This window comes from Solanum verrucosum, unplaced genomic scaffold (assembly GCF_900185275.1).
Source record: "Solanum verrucosum unplaced genomic scaffold, falcon-dt-bn FXZP01000026.1, whole genome shotgun sequence".
In the NCBI taxonomy this organism is placed as follows: domain Eukaryota; kingdom Viridiplantae; phylum Streptophyta; class Magnoliopsida; order Solanales; family Solanaceae; genus Solanum; species Solanum verrucosum.
Window position 1 is genome coordinate 384,178 of NW_026020285.1, and position 14,244 is coordinate 398,421.

Genomic DNA, 14,244 nt, shown 5'->3' on the forward strand with positions numbered 1-14,244 from the left:
TATTTACATATATATATATATACATATACATGGATGAGAGACTCACAACTAACTGACAGACTGACTGACTGTCTGACTGTCTATTGAAGCCTCTAATATACTGAGATGGATGTGGGGACAGACCCCGCAACATCCTAATAGAACAAAACTAAGTACACAAAATAATTGAGTCCTCCGGAATGCAAGGAGGCTCACCACAGACTCTGGAGTGCTCAGCTGGATCAACGACGTGCAGGATGCTGATCCGGGGTACCTGTATCTGCATCATAAGACGATGCAGGCCAACTGGCATCAGTACATGGAATGTACGAATATGTGAGCTGGAAAAGCTGAACCACAACTTAAGCTTGAAAGGAGAACAAGAGATCACTTACCTTGACTCTGAACGACTCATATACATAACTGGACTCAAAGTAGAGCAATAAGACACGAGCCACACATATAAAGCTTGTAAAAGAATGTAAACAACTTAGATCGTTAAGGATAAAATGACAACAAACTCCACTTTTCTTTTATAAACATAATACAAATTTTGTGGGAGGTTCTTTAACCGACAACCACCACTACGAGCCTTAGTGATGATACAACGTTTTACCTCACGTTGCCAAAGGACCATCCTATACCTTGCCATCGATATAGGACCTTACTTTTGCTTAGTGGATCCACTAGCCTAATCTTACATGATCATCTAAATAGAATGATACGTCAAGTCCCATGTTGGCGCATGGTTCTTATGGAGAGTCGAGTTAATATGAACTCGTGTCCCCAATTCGGTGCTCAATACTACTCCCAAAAATACTTTGGCTCATGCTTTTAAAATAACTTCTTTCTTTGATTGAGACGATTACTCAAAACTTAGCCCAAAGGCTCTTTTGGAAAACATGGCTCCTTTCTTACTTAAATGTAAAAACATTTAGAACTTCTTTGGGAAGTACATAGTTCCCTAATAACTTTGGAGAAATGGACTCGACTCTTTACTCCTTGCTTTACTTAGACTCTTTACTTTTGACTTGACTTGAAACTCTTAACTCAACTTGAGACTTGAAACGGCGTTAAGACGTTCAATAACGACTCTTGAAAAGCTTTAAAGACTTGCTTTGGCTTGCTTAACTTCTAAGCTTGGCTCTAACTCCACTTGACTTCTAACTTCACTTGACTTGATCCTAACTTTCTTGAATTTAATTATGGATTCAAGGACTTGATTGATATTTGGAAGGACCTCGTGGTGTTTAGGAATGATTTGGGACAGCCAAACTAAAGAAAATCTTCGAACATAAATTCTGAAAACAGTGGAGTCCGCGTCCTGTCCGCGACGCGGAGAAGATTTTTGTTCACAGAGGGAACAAGTCCGCGACGCGGACGTGCTCCTCGCAAGCTGCCCGACTTTCTCCTTCACGTCTCCAACTCTAAATCCTCTAACCTCAAGGGTTCCAGCCCCAATCACTTAGAAACATAATATCCCTCAACTTTCAATAGAATACCACTCAAAAACACAATCCAATCATGTTCCACAACCCACAATAATTCCAACAACAACAACAAACAACTTTAACAACATAACCAAACCTTTCTTAATGAATAAAAGGGGCTAGGTGTGTGGGGGAAAGGATCACCCAACACTAAAAGCTCACATACCTTGATAGGGATCACCCCCGACGAAAATCCACGATGATCTCCTTGCTTGATCTCCTCTTCTTCTCTTCTTCTTCTCTCAAAACCCTCACTCTCACTTCTTTTTAAAATGGTAAAACTGATCAAAATGATCAGCCTAACACATTTATATAACCAAAATAAAAGGCTAGGGAAAAGACCAAAATGCCCTTAATGATTCCCGGACGATTTCCTTGTCAACTGCCCAACTTTCAAAGGCCCTAACTCGCTCATACGAACTTGGAATTGAGCAAACTCGGCGGCGTTGGAAAGATCGTTCCGAGGGCTATGCAACCATAACTGGAAATACTTCTAACTCGTCATGAGCTAGAAGTTACGACTGATCAAAGTTGGCCAAAAACTCACCTTTTCCATACTTAGCCAAAATTTTCCAGATTTTCAAATCCTTTCCAAAAAATGAAAATTTCCACTTCTAAGCCTCTTCAATTATTTCACATTGCCGGATGTTACAGAAGGTTTGATTGCAAAGGGATATTTAGTAGTTGAATGTATGACTTTATGTTCAAGATATTTGAATACAATAAAGACAAAGTTTAGTTGTCCGGAGAGAAATTATGATGGTTATGTAATTGAATCTGAGGGTGGTTTGACAATATTTGGTGAACCTGGAAAAAGTTTAAAGGGTAGCACACTAGGCAAGCTTGATTCAAATGATATAGAGGACACACAGAGAAATCGTCTGATTAAGAAAGAAGGGTTCCGCCTCTCGCTAATACAATACAGGGATAACCCTGACATGACTCAATTCCCGTCTTCTCTAGTGGGAATTCTGATCCCGAATAACTAAATAGCGTCAGTGAGGATGCCCAGTAGCTTCTCTTTCAGCTTCTTAACCGCGTGGGGCCTTTCCCTCTCTTCCTCTTTTTTGAAGGTAATTGTCCAGTCTTGGAAGTGAGGGTCTTGCAATCATTCCAATCCCTCTACTCTAGTATTAGCAGTTTCCTGAAGCCATTCTGTTATCATTCTAGTTGTTAGTAAAGTGACTGTCGTTTTTGATGTTCGATCGTTTAACTCGCAACCAAGGAATGTTCCTGATCTGCGAATAGAACCGAAGGAGGTTACCGCGACAACAAACCAACATGCATGATTTAGAGAAGGATGATGATCTATTGTGTACGCAGGGATAACTATTGGATAGAGCCGCGTGAGATGCATTCTTCAATTGCGAGCCAAGGGTTTACCAGGTTGGGCGAGTGGTGGTCGTCCAGGCATTTTCCCCTCTTTCATCACCATTGAAAGCGCTTTGTCCCGCCTATCAGAACCGCTTCCACCTCTGGGACTTCGGAGAGCCGCTAAATAATGAGGTTCGACATCTGCTTGAGAAGGAAGAAGAAGGGTTGGATCCGCTCTTAAAGAAGACGTTTCGGGGGAAGAGTTAGAAGTATGAGTTCCGTTTCTAATATAGCATTAGCCGCACTTGGGCGAAGACGAACTAAAAGCAAGAAGTACTGTGATGAAATTTAACCATATTTCGAGTAAATATTTATTTAATATAATAATTTACTTGTACATTGTACATATGTTTAATTAAAAATAACATGTAAAACTTCAATTCTTTGTTAGAGAATTTTCACAAATTTATAGTGAGACCTCTCAACAAAGTTCAGATGTGGAGTGGAATAGAAAATTCATTTGTTGGTTACAAAAAAAAGTGAGCAGAAATTAATCCATTTTCTTAAATCAAGTATGTAAATATTGTTTTCTAAAAAGCTATTTGATATTGTTAGGTTGCAGGAATATGCAAACATGATAATAGTAAGAGAATGACATATTTGCTATCTTTATCACGTGGTCCTATGCTATGTGTTACAAGATTCAAAGGTCATATTTTTAATGGATATGGTTTCATGTGAAAACAGAAAGAGAATGATCAATATTTGAAAACTCAAAATTTTGGAGTGGTTTAGTAGGTGAGACCGGTGAAGAGCAAAACCATATGAATTACTATGGCAAGTTACGCAAGGTTCTTGAATTACAATTTGTTGGAGGAAGAAGAGTGATTTTATTCCGATATATGTGGTTTGATGTGTATGATCAAAATAGGGGAGTTAAAATGGATGAATATGGTTTTGTAAGTGTTAACCGTTTGTGATATTTGAAATTAAATGAGCCATTTGTATTAGCCAACCAAGCATCACAAGTATTTTATGCTATCGATCATTCCAATAAAGGTTGGCATATAATGCAAAAGGTTCAACCTCGTGATTCTTTTGATTATTTGGAAAAAAATGATGATAACTTAGAAGAGGTAGATAACTATACACAAATGAAAAGAAAACAAACTCATTAAGGATTGGAGCTTTTTCATGCTTGCTTTTACTTTATTAATTTTTTATGGTAATGATTCATTATAGTATTTCTATGAAAATTTGTTTGATGCACTTGGTCTTTAATGTTACCTTGATCTTACTATAGTAGTAATGGTCCATGTAAGGAACCTATGTTACATGTACATGTGTCTCTTTTCTGAATGCGTTTTCAATTCACATTTCTTCATATGAAAAACTTCCTAACCTATTTGATCTTTTGTTTGGAAGAGTTTGCTCTTATTATTATGTTTCTGTATTAGGTGGATACGAATCCCTCAAAAACTCTGAAGTATGAAATGTAACAAGCTTTAAATATTCCCAAGCATTAATTCATTCAGCCTGGTGCCTTAGAAAAGGGACTAGATAAAAGTTTGAAATTTATGAGCACTATAAGAGTTAATGTTGAACAAAGGACTCTGATTGCCAAAAATAGAAGTTACTATACAACAACTTCTAAGTTAAATAAGCTAGCAGATAATACTTTCCATGTGCATCCTTGTTTTGATGAAAAGGAAGACAATGCTCCCCTCTATCAAGAAGCTGAAGCAAATCAATACACTTTGACCAGTGATGCAAGGGGTCGGGGACAAAGCTTAAGGATTAATGCTGAAAAAAGGACTTTGATTGGCGAAAATAGAAATACTACAACAACTTCTAGTCAAAATAAGACAGCAAAGAAAACTATACATGTTCCTCTTGATTTTTATCCAATGGAAGACAATGATACCCTCTTTCTAGAAACGGAAGGGACTCGAGATACTCAAAGAAGTGATCATTTGAAAAAAAGAGTTAATCCAGTTAATCTATTTGATCAAGAATTATGCTTAGCTTTCTCTACTTAATCCCCTTTGTATTCTTTTTGTTACCAATGGGAATGAACTTCTTATTTCGGTTGACTTCCATCAAAATTTGCAGGCCCATTTGAATTTGACAAGTCCAAGAAAAGTGATTGAAGTGCCTTGAGTTGCCGAAAGATCAAAGTGACACTACTATTTTCTTTTATTTGTGCAACTTCTTTTTGTTAGTTGAATGAAGTCTTGATTTTTTTACTTGAACTTAAATTTGCAGGTCTGTTTGACTCTAGAAAAGATAAAAAAGGGGTTGGAGTGGCTCAATGTGATAAGGAAAATCAAACTAGTATGTATTTTCTTCTATGTAATATTTTCTTGTTGTTACTTGTAAAGCAGAAAAACAATGATCTATGACTCACTAGGCAATAGATATGTTAGCATATGACTAGCATTTTCAAGAACAAGGACCTTCGAGATAAGATCAATATTAGTAGCACTTATTTGTCTCAGTAACTCTCCCCTCTGGAAGAATTTCAATCGTGCTTCATCAACATCTTTCTTAGATGTTGTCCATTCCCCTTTCTGTATCACATTTTGTTTTTTGGCAACTTAAGGCTTGATCTCTTGTAATAGGCACTAATATTAAGCTTTGATATCTCTATTAGAGTGAGGATTTAATTTTTTTTTTTCAAACTAAGATGATGTGAGTAAAAAGTTCTCTGGTTGGGAACTGTGGATGGGTACTTGTCGAAAACCTGATAAAATGTTATTTTGCATATTTAGTCTTATAGATCTAAGAAAGATCAGACCATTGTATATAGTAATAGTTTCAGAAGTTGACACCTAAAACATAACTACTGGAGTAGTCTCCAGAGTCGATGGTTAAGCACTAAAGATCAAATTTATATCAAAGAGCATAGTTGACTTACTTTAAATTTTGCAAGTCCATGTGAATATGATATGACAACCAAGGCGAGGGGAACAAATATTTGTAAGAATGTTTTGTGATGAGACCTGGAGAAAAGTTAAAAGTTACTTTCTATCAAAATCCAGTCGTTGGGCAAAATCCCACCTCATTTACTAGAAATTTGGATTTTCTAGTTCATGATCATAATATTTGTCCGTTGTGGGTACATCATGGATGGGTGTCGAAGATAATATGCTTGAGCATATGTGGGCAGCTTATAGTTATAATTACAATATTAGTCTCTCATATTTTCTCTGACTTGATAGCGCTGCTACTGTAACAACAATATTTTTCCCTCTTCTTCTTGCGATTGTTTAGAGTTTACTATGGTATTGCCTTTGTTTAGACCTTATTATGGTCTTTAATTTTAAGTTGAATATAACTTTAGTGAAACAATCTCTTCTCTTCATGCTTCAAGTCAAGTGGGCTTGTATAGCTATTTTAACCTCCATTCTCTTTAAATAACTGTACAAAAGTCGTGTGAGTATGCTACATGTATTAAATAGATTATAGGCCAAGATAAAATATAAAGTTTATTATAGTTGAACAGAAGCATTAGTAGAACATAATATATTACATCAAGAGATACTATTATGTCTAAAGAAAATAAGATAAAACTCCATAGGATATGGAAAATGAACAAACAAAATAAAGGAGTGAAAGAAACCATGCAAGTAGATATTTCATTAACACTGATGGCTGTACATATTTATTTTTTATCCTAAAACATCCAGGCTACTACTCTATTTGGTGATTCATATTTTGATGCCTTGTTTTCACTTATTTAAGAGATTTTGTTGATATTTTTCTCTATTTCAAGAAATGTTTGGCAGTGATAACATGAATGATCAAGGAGATAAGGTTTTGCAACATATGAGAAATCTTTGGAACAATTGGAGAGGATCATTGCACAAGAATATGAAATCTAACTCATTGCACGAGGTTCCAAATGAAGTGCCGATAGGAGTAGACAAGAGTTATTGGGAATGGTTGGTCAATGGACATTTTTTATCTGATATGTTTAAGGTATGATTGCATAGCTATTAGTTAATATCATTTTATTTCCAAGTTACATATGATTACTTTTTTGGAATAATTCTTTTGATAAACAAATGATTTCATTTGTGATATCAAGAGGATGCAAAGTAGTTACAAAAATTTAAGATTAAAAATACAATCATTAAACAATCTTGTCATAATTTCAGTGTTGTGTTGTTAATGCAGGAATCAAGTACAAGAAAAACAATCAACAGGTCTAAGTTGTGTATGCCTCATCTTATGGGTAGCAAGCCTATAAGAGAGATTGTTTACGAACTGGTAAATAAATCATGAAACCCTACAAAGAAACCTCCTTTTTGTATAAAACATCTTATAGTACTTACTCTTTTTTATTGTTAAAGGAGGTAAATATGGTAATCCACCAAACATGACAATTATCTTCTTAGGGACTTGTAAAAAGGGAAATGAACTTGTCGAACCTGAAACCAATGGAAAATATGTATGTTTATCGATAAATTCCATTTAGCATTTTCTCTCTTATTTAGTGCATTGAAATATTCTAAACATTCTTGTATTTTAAAAGCTGAAATTCAAGAGTTTGTACCATCAGAACCGTCTCTTACTAATATTGAGGTAGTGGAACTGTGCTTTGGACCTCAATGCAAAATTCATGTAGTTGGGTTTGGTGATGGGATAAGCACTAAGGATTTTAAAGGTGGTAGTACCTCTAAGGCTGTGTTGTTGGAAGAAATGAAAACAACTCTAAAAGAAAAGGAATCACTACAAAAGTGTAGGGATATTCTAGAGAGTAAATATAATCGCCTTGAAAGTATGGTGGTTCGTCAGCATCCATTACCTCCATCACCTCCACTAGGTTAGCAAACTCTCTATTAGCTATTCCATGATGTGTATTGTTCGATGAATTTAGTGATGTCATTTACAAATGCTCATCTTTGATAAGGGCTTTGCTAATGCAGTGGTCTGTCTTTCTATGATAACTTGATCTTAAAGGGTAGACGGTCTTTAGTTGTACTACTTTCCATGAAGAATGAGACTACATGCTTATAGGATTATGCATATCTCCTGTCACGACCCAGGGGTACCCCCTAAATGTAACATGGCACATAGAACCCCGAAGGACTCCATGTAAGCCACTTAGCATATCACAACAAAAGTACGAAAATTTAAAACATTTTCCAATACAATCAAAGTTTCATAAAACGAAGCGGAATTCTTTAACATTGTCACAAACTATCTAAAACATAAGTAGTTTTGGGTCACAACCCATACAAGAGTTTTAACATAAAAGTAAGACATAAAGAAAAAGGGTGATCACGTCCTCAATGCTACGTGGACTCACCAAAACTTCTCTTCTTGCTCTACTAGGAACCTAGCCACGAGGATGGAAGTCAATATCGCCGGATCCTACATTTGATAAGAATGTAGGCAAAAGTATGCGTTAGTACAATTAAGTACTAAATATGATGGCTAGCATAAATCATCAACATAAGCATAATAGAGGCATTAGTCAACATAAGACATATGCCAAAATCATAAGAGACAATAACATGAGTCATAAGCATAAGAGACATCATCATAAGACATAGACTATAAGCATAAGAGATAACAACATAGTCATAGGCATAATTAATGCATCTAGTTTAACATAACTTAAGAGAAACACTTCATAAGTCACCTCAAGGTAAGCTTGTGCAATGCATGGATAAGACCCCATAATCCCACCCATGCTAAGCAAGTCAATTTAGGCCCTCATTCATATTTATCATCTTTTGATCTCATCCTTAGCTTATTTCTCATAGACAACGGAACATTAACCTTAGTCACACATGTATTGGAAGGGCCTTTCAAGCTACAATACAAACTAAGCGTACATCATACAAGTGAACCTCATATCAAAACATACTTACAATACTTCCTTGAAGTAATCTTCTTTCATCATATACATGCTACTTGGATTAGGGACTTGTCCCTCATATTCATGTTAGTCATGAAAGACTACCTCTATACTAATCCACAACACATCATCACTCATGAATGGTTACGATATACCAATTCAAGGCTATCAAGAAAAAGCACCTTACTTATGCTAGACCAACTTATCATGGAAAGCACTCTATCATGCAAGTCCAAGCTGATCAAGGAAGCGTACTATTGCTCAATCCAAGCTATCATGAAATGTTGCGGCCTCATCAGGTCAAGCTAAGATGTAAGCATTCTATTATGCTAGTTCAAGCTACATTGGAAGGGTACGATTTCTCAATCCAAGGCTATCCATGAGTTCTACTATCTCAGCTAACATGCATGGTTTTGTCTTACCAAGTCAAGCTATTCATGAAAGGATATCATATCACTACTTCAAGCTAAACATAGTTCATACATGTTTTGATTCATTTTAGGTGAGCAAACCTTTCAACCTAGATTCATTCTATGTGAGAAAACCTTTCACATCATGTGTTAATGAGAATAACCTTTCAAGCAACACATCATTTATATCAATTAAGATAGTTCAAAAGATATGGAGATTGTTACTAAAAACCCGGAATCAACTAGTGTTAAAGGTATCCGTCTCATGAGATATATTTGGGAACCCAGACTCAACTAGTGTAAAGGGATCCCACTTGGAAGCCGGACTCAACTAGTGTAAAAGCTTACATCTCATATTCAATATTGTTCTCATAGACACTTTACTCTTAAAGTGTTCATAAAACATTTACATAGGTTCTATAAGACATACATAATCTCATCTAATCATACTATAGGTCATGTGGGTAAAGTCCTTCCACAACAACACCACATACAAATCAACATACCTATAAGCTTCACTCTCAAAGCATTAGCATTCCTAGTTCATGATATTATCTTTTACCCTCAATGCAAGCCTTACTCTCAAAACAATACTTCTCATGATCATCATATATGCCTAATTCTCAAGACATTCTAACCACATACTTCATTCTTAAGCAATTTTAATCATATAGCATCATATAGACTCAATCTTTACATTACTAATCATGATTCATCGTATAAGTCCTAATCTAATCAATTCATGTCTACAAGCTTTAATTTTAAGCAATTCATGTCTAGGTGCTGTAATCTCAAGCAAATTCATAAAGTAATTCATCAATCTTAGAAGATCACTTCTAAGCCCTCAATTTCCCCTTTCATGGCATAAAATCAAACTATATCAATTTCACCTTAGAATCTTAGGTTAATCAAGAATACATGTATTATCATACTAAAAACATGCAATTCCATCATAAACAATAATAAACGATCATAAACAATCATAATCCACTCTATTGGATCATAACCCATAACATTAGAAGATACCCTAGATTGACTTGGGAAATTCTTCTTCTAAATTGGGGAAAACATGGGTGCTTCATGGATGAAAGGAATCCATGAATGAATAAGCCATCATACCTTGATTACAAAGCCTAAAAATCTTGAACCAATGGAGTCTTGTCTTGACCTAGATTGACCTTCTAGTTCTTCTAGAGAGGAATTTTGAGAGGGAATTGGGTATTCTTTTGGGGGTTTAGAAATACTGATTTGAAATGACTTAATTAAGGGTCTAAAATCTTTATATAGGTGGTCTAAACTAAGTTAAAATGACACCACTTAATCCTTAATTAATTCCGGAAAGACCCCTTAGTCCCCAACTTAACCGCTTAAAACCAACTCATTGCCTCACCCACGAGACCCCGACCACGGGGCGTGGTTTGACCCACTGCCCGTGCTGGTTGGGTGTGTTTTGGTTCTGAGGGTTGGCCAGGCAAGCTTGGACCCATAGACCCCATCCAGGAGGTGTGGAACCATCCATGAGGCGTGGGTCCTGCCTGTGGACATAGCCTTAGGCAGATTCAAGGAAGAGCTCACCTACGTTGCCCACCTATGGGGCGTGATTCCATCCACGGGGCGTGGATGGCCTCGTGGGTGGCACATGGACTCCTAAATAATGCTAAACATCACACTCAAGGATACAGGGTGTTACAATATCTTCCTCTTGGGACCATTCGTCCTCGAATGACGTTCTAGGAAATTCTTAAGATTACGACTCTAGACTAGCAACCCATTATGCATGCAACACTTCTAAATACACACTACCAAAGATGAATAATCAACTCTAAGCTAAACATGCTCAATACATCACATGGATGGTAGGAACTACATCTAACAACCCAAAATTCATGAAATTCTAGCATTTCTTTTGTTGAAGGAGGAACTACCATCTCCAAGCTAAAAGCATGCTTAATACAATCTCATAGAGCCATTATACAATCTATACACATAACATACATCCAAGAAGGAATCTCTCAACTCCAAGATAAGACATGTTCACCAATTCATCTCATGATGTCTATAGGCAACTCATACTAAATGCACTACAACATGAGGAAATCAAGCATACAAACTCATTTTTCTTTCTAAGAACAAGTATTCATGAACATGCACAACATAAGGAAGTCATGAAAACATCTAGAACACACATGACTTCACATAAGGTATAAACCATGAGGAACTCATCATCTCAATGCTAAAGGAGTAATACAAGGGAAAAGCGATGAGGATATCAGGACATCTCATTGGCCCTTGGCCTCCTAAATAGCACCCTCAACTAAAACCCTCACTAAAAGATCGCTCATTAACACTTTCATGGAAGCAACTTCCTTGCTCTTCTATTTCTTAACTTGCCGGTCTAAGATCTCATAGGGGCTTTACAAAACGGGGACTAAACTTTCCCAAGCCTAAATCATGATCATTAAGAATACTCAACGACCTTACTATCTAGGCACACCATCTCCCCCTTGGGAGTAAGCCTATACGAACTTTCTAAGCGCCATTTCTCTTAATTCTAAGGTCAGAACAAGTCATCACTAAGTTTTCACATCCATCACACGTGATGATTCTAAACCATGGTGAACTATACTACTACCCTTAAGAGGAGTTTATTCACCCAACACATTTAGGCATTACTTAAACACCATTTTCATCAAATCTATCAACATGCTCCAAACTCATCATGACTAAGTCGGGTTCTACCATCAATACACATAGCAATAATGCATCCTATTCATACTAAAGACAACATCAAATTTTATCATATCAAGTCTATCAAGTCATAAAAGACAAGCAACACCGGAATCTAAATAAAGCATGAAGAACATACCGAAATCAACATTTGGAGGACACTCTTGTTTACCTCTAGGTTGAAGAGCTAGAGCCTATTATTCTTTGGAGCATTCCCATCTGAACCACTAGAGACAACTTGATTACCCTTAAGACTTTATCTTTGGACAATTTCTCATAGTATGGCCATTCTCACCACAACTAAAGCAACCCTCACTACCAGCCAAACACCTACCCTCATGTCTCTTTCCACACCTAGCACAAGTAGGCCATAAGGACTCATTATTAATTCCTTGAGTTCTAGGGTTAGAAACCCTATCCTCATTATACTTAGAAGCATTGGAGTAATCTTGTCCTGAAAACCTTTGTCGATTCGTAGAACGACCATGTCCACCGGACCTTGCATGAGAGAAGTCAACATCATCATTTCTAGACCTCTTTTTATCCTTAGCTCTCCCTTTTAGTTTCACCTCCTCAATTTGTTGAGCATGAGTCATAAGACGAGCAATATAAATGTCACCAATAAGCATGACGGTATGACACTCTTTCTCTACTAGATCGGATACTCCCGACACAAACTTACTCATCCTTGACCTAGAGTTGGCCACTAGAGATGGAGCATGCTTAGATAATTGGATGAACCTCAATGCATATTCCTTAACATTCATTTTACCTTGCCTAAGGTTAATGAACTCAAGCACCAAAGCCTCTCTTATCTCTAGAGGGAACAACCTATCTAAAAGGGCACTCTTGAACCTCTGCCACTCTATGGGACCCATTCCTTGCGGCCTAGCCTCTTTCCATTGATTAAACCAAACATGTGCAACCCCTTTGAGTTGGTAAGCGGCCAATTCCGTTTTCTCAGCCGAAGTAACTCCCATAATGTCTAACACCTTATAAATCTCATCTATAAACTCTTGAGGGTCTTCCTCGAGTTTAGAGCCATGAAATTCCGAAGGGTTCATTCTCATAAAATCCCTCATCTTGACGCCGTCGTACCCACATTTGGGTTCACGGGGGCTACCACCTCTCTATTGGCTTGTGCCGTCACGGCTTGAGCCATCACTTGGAAAGCCGTCCTACGCTCCGCATTAGTTATGTTCTCATTCAATGGGTCAATCGGAGCTTGAGGAGGAGCTTGGGGAGAAACCTCTTGATCCACATTGTCTTCCTTATTCCTTCTAGCATTAGCCATTGTAGTAGTCATATCCTGAAAAACCAACGAGCACGAATTAGGAGAAAGACCTAATAGAGTTTAACTTTATGGCACTACTCAGAGAATGAATAAGTGAAGTTTCCTAAACATCTAATAGCCTTTCATTATAAATGTGGTGCACTTCACACTTATGAACAAGACTCTACTAGACGTGGTTTGAGACATCCTAGAACCATTCTAAACTTTTTGCTCTGATACCAAGTTTTTCATGACCCAGGGGTACCCCCTAGATGTAACATGGCACAAAGAACCCCGAAGGACTCCATGTAAGCCACTTAACATATCACAACATAAGATAATAGAAAACTACATAAAATTATAACATTTTCCAATACAATCAAAGTCTCATAAGACAAAGAAAAAGTCTTTAACATTGTCTCAAACCATCTAAAACATGAGTAGTCTTGGGACACAGCCCATACAAGAGTTCTAACATAAAAGAAGGCATAAATAAAAGGGGTGATCAAGTCCTTGATGCTATGAGAACTCACCAAAACTTCTCTTCTTGCTCTACGAGGAACCTAGCCACGAGGATGGAAGTCAATATTGCCGGATTCTACAATTGATAAGAATGTTAGCAAAAATATGTGTTAGTACAATAAAGTACTAAATATGATGACTAGAATAAATCATAAACATAAGTGTAATAGAGGCATTAGTCAATATAAGACATATACACAAATCATAAGAGACAATAACATGAGTCATAAGCATAAAAGACATCATCATAAGACATATGCTATAAGCATAAAAGATAACAACATAGTCATAGGCATAATTAATTCATCTAGTTTAACATAATATAAGAGAAACAGTTTATAAGTCACCTTGAGGCAATCTCGTGCAATGCATAGATAAGACCCCATAATCCCACCCACGCTAAGCTAGTCACTTTAGGCCCTCATTCATATTTATCATCTTTTGATCTCATCCTTAGCTTATTTTTCATAGACAAGGAACATTCACCTTTAGTCACATATATATTGGAAGGGCCTTTTGATTTCACGTATCAGGACACTTCTTCCAATTCTAAGTGCCAACGATCGTTAGTCAGTAATATAACCCAACTAAGTGAGTTGGGGTCGAATTTCACAGGGAGTGGTCCGTGCTTAAAAATCAAGAGTCAAGTATGAATATGTT